This window comes from Chenopodium album, chromosome 3, assembly GCF_948465745.1.
Source record: "Chenopodium album chromosome 3, dcCheAlbu1.1, whole genome shotgun sequence".
NCBI lineage: Eukaryota > Viridiplantae > Streptophyta > Magnoliopsida > Caryophyllales > Amaranthaceae > Chenopodium > Chenopodium album.
Genome location: NC_137836.1, coordinates 48504405 through 48508462, shown reverse-complemented (window position 1 = coordinate 48508462; position 4058 = coordinate 48504405). Strand labels below are relative to the sequence as shown.

The 4058-nt window shown below is 37.4% G+C and overlaps 1 non-coding gene across 1 annotated transcript; it reads left to right on the top strand.

Annotated features, from left to right (window-relative positions):
* The first annotated feature begins 3064 nt into the window (after positions 1–3064).
* Positions 3065–3171, top strand: LOC145626068 (small nucleolar RNA R71). The gene has a single exon (XR_014110938.1). It is a non-coding gene; the product is annotated as a small nucleolar RNA R71 (small nucleolar RNA).
* Positions 3172–4058: the final 887 nt, after the last annotated feature.

Below are 4058 nucleotides of genomic sequence, written 5' to 3'. Positions count from 1 at the left end.
CGCCTACTTAAAAGCATGTGGTGAATATGCTTGGCACTCATAGGAAGTGGGAATTGACACAATACAATTAGGAACAAATAAAGCAAGTAGGGAGCCGCCAAGAAGTTTTTAAGGAACTTGTAAACCGTTCACGGATCATAAAAGGCAACCACGATTAAGGGACAACGATAGGCAACAACGATTGACCCGTGAAGGTTACACCCCATTCATAATCCATGAGATTACTAACTCCATATGGTCCGGAACCACGAAAGGAGGATCGGGGATGATGGTACGAAGTGAGTCATGGAGTCACATTCGCCCGTATTGGCCTCTACTCGATTCTTATAGTGAAAAGTGATTCCTGCGATCTCAATGGCATGCAAACAAAATATTCAATTCGCTCCAAACTATTATTTAGCTAAATTGGTTGAATATTAATGCACACATTATTCTAAAATATTGGCGATCACTTCAATTAATAACAAGATTAAAAAGGAACCTAAGCCGGTTGTCCAAATTATCTTATTAGGCGTGATTTCAATTACATATTCCCTTTAAACATGCAATATGGTGATCAATAAATATAATAAAATAAACATTAATATTGGAAGCAATTCAACCATAATTCCAACAATATAAAATCGTTAGAAAAATAATAGAAATAAAAGGAACATAATTCTTACTTTGATTATGTTTGTTTGCAACTACAAAATAATAAACGAGTTAGTAACTTCAAGGAAATAATAATAAAACAACAATTAAATTAAATTAAATAAAGTAGAGTTGATTTGGGGCCAAACCCTCAAACAGTTCTACCTTTCACGCCTTGGCTTAAGGACTGAACCACGAGTAAATAATGGACTCCTTTGAGCACTTGAAGAAGGAATTTTGAAATGAGAAGGGTAGGCTAGTGTTTAGGCTAAAGCATAGAAGAGAGAAAAATAAAACTCGAGAATTAATTGATGCCCCGTACATCAGAAATGAGGGGGTATTTATAGAGAAAATGTGCTGAGGGAACACACGCAACCCTAAAATGATTAAAAAAACCCTAAAAAAGTATCCCGTGACACGACAAACTGTACCGTGACACGGGAAATCCCACCGTCAGACGGGAAACATTCCTGTGACACGGTACATTTTTGGTGTGACGCGGGAAATTTTCAGAAAACGGAGAAGAAAACGCGTTAAGGGTTTACGCGGAAAAGACACGGAATTTCCCGTGTCACGGGAAATCCCACCTTCTGACGGTGGACTGTTCCGTGGCGCGGGAATTCCCAGCCCACTTTTCCGTCTAAATACATTTTTAACCCTAATTTCATTCGGCATTTTAAGAGCCGATTGATAATTTTGGGCCTTTTCTGACTTATTATTATTTGGGCTAAAATAAGAAAATATTTAAATAAAATAAATAAAAGGTTTGGGCCAAAAAAATAAATAATAAAACAATAAAATAAAAAAGGTTTGGGCTAAAATTAAATAATAAGTTTGGGCTGAAATTAAAACTATGCTTTTACCAAACATCAAGACTAATCCATAGACTGTTCAAAAATATGAATTTAATCAAATACGATTTTTTTAAGCACTCTCGGGATTAAATACTGAACCCGACCAATAGTGGCGGTGAAAGGTTGTTCATCATCGGGTTTGGTTTTGGGGAGACATTTTTAGGTGTCTACAATTGGTAGTTTTTAATTCACCCATATTTAACTTGGAACACATAGATAATGGCATAACACTAACGCTAGCACCCAAATCACATACTGCATTATCAATCATTAGATAACCAATATGACAAGGGATAGAAAAACAACCCGGATCTTTTAATTTAGGTGGAGATTTTCTTTGAAGTACGACACTACACTCTGCAGTGAAAGCTACGGTCTCTACCTCACTAAGAGATCTTTTTCTTGTCAATATTTCCTTCATGAGTTTTGCATATGCAGGAATTTGTTTAATTAATTCAGTGAAGGGAACTGTTAACTTCAAATCTTTTACCATCTCTAGAAACTTACCAAACTGCTTATCCAAATTTGTTTTCAAGTGACGATTGGGGAATGGAAGTTTGATAACTGGCTTTGGAGCATTATTGCTCTTATCTGGAGTGGCCACCTTCCCCGGGGTCGTACCCTGCAATGTAAAATCAGATATATTAGTACTTTTCTTTAGCCCTGCAGGGCTATTTGCTTCATTGTTAGGTTTAACGGAATCAAGATTAGCATTATTCATAAAAACAGGTTCATCATCTCTAGGCATAGGGGGCCCTTCATAGTTTGAACAACTCCTTAGAGTAATTTTATAGGATTGATCCGTAGGCCTGGTCGGCTGTGCTGGCAGGGTTCCCTGTTGACGGGCTTGTAGAGTAGCGAAAAGTTACGCAATTTGATTATCTACAATTTTATTGTGTTCTAGTATTGAATCAATTTGGGCATCTCTGCTCTCCATGTGCTTTTGCATATTAACCAGCATTGCTCTAATTTCTACCAAAGCAGGGTCGGAAGATGAGGAGGGTTGTTGTGGTTGGTTCTTCTAGCCAGCATTGGGGTGGTAATATTTCTGCTGCTGTTGTTGTGGCACCTGTGGTTCTTGTGGTGGTGGTGGATTTTGAACATTAGTACTCTGGTAGGAAAAGTACGAATGATTATTCTGGTACCCAGGATTGTAGGTGTTGGACTATGGGTTATTTTGCCTATAAGCTTGAAAGGCATTAACTTGCTCCACGGAACTCCTGCAATCTTGTTCCCAATGACCTAAAATTCCACAACTTTCACAGACAGCCTCAATAGCATTATTATTAATTTCAGAAACATTAGCTACATTAGCAGTGCTAAGATTATCTAATTTCTGGCAGATAGAGGTTAATTGAGCTTGTAAAAAGGATACAGAGTCAACACTATGCTTCCCCTTGTTAGCAAAGCCTCTAGGATTCCCATATTGGGAATCATGTATCGCCATATCTTCAATAACATGGCCTGCATCATCAACATTAAGATTCATAAACCTCCCACCAGCCGTAGAATCCAAGATTATTCTAGATGAATTTCCAATGCCATTGTAAAAGGCTTGGATTAACTGCCATTGTGCCAGATTATGGTGGGGACATTCTCTTTGTAGGTCCTTGAACCTTTCCCAAGCCTCATATAAAGTTTCATCGGCTTCTTGGGCAAAATTCTGAATTGCACTCTGTAGTACAACTGTTCTCTCTACACGATAATATTTGTTATAAAAATTCAAAACAAGAGTTTCCCAGTCAGTTATACCAAGTGCAGTTCTATTTAAACCATTAAACCATAATTTGGCTTTTCTAGTTAAAGAGAAAGGAAAGAGAATCTCCCTGATTTGGTCTTGTGTGACCCCAGCTTGCCTGATGGTATTACAATACTGACAATAGTCTGCAATGTGAAGATTTGGGTCTTCACCCTTAGCTCCACTAAATTGCTTCCTCTCTATCATCGTTATAAATTGGGGTTTAATCTCAAATTGTACCCCATCAAGAGCTGAAGTGGGAGTAGGGTGTGGAAAATCTATAAGCTTTGGTTGTGAGTAATCACTAAGCTTCTTTGGAGCCGTCATCTCTGATTCTGGATCTGAAGATACCTCGAAATCGCTAGAACCAGTTGGAGGATCTCGGTGATTATTATTATCACCAGAATCCGCCAGAATTTGCTTGTAAAGATTCTTCTGTCTATGGAAGGATCGTTCGATCTCAGGATCGAATGGGATGTAACCTGATCTGGAACACCTGGGCATAAACAAAAGAAACTAAAAGCAAATATGAGACTTGCCTCAAAGAACTAACGTTCTCTAAGACAAAAAGAAATAACCTAGACTACAAAAATAATCAGAAATAAAAATAAAACCGTTTCCCCGTCAACGACGCCAAATTATGACAGGCTAAAGTTGTATCACCTAATCAAAATTAATTCCTAAAACCACTAACTATAATAGATAGGGAAGTAGGGTCGAATCCACAGGGAAACAAGTCTTTTTATTCCTAATTAATTAATATAATCTAAATTATCAAGTAACCAATATATTATAATTAAAGGAAACTAAACTACAAAAATTAATAGTAAAGA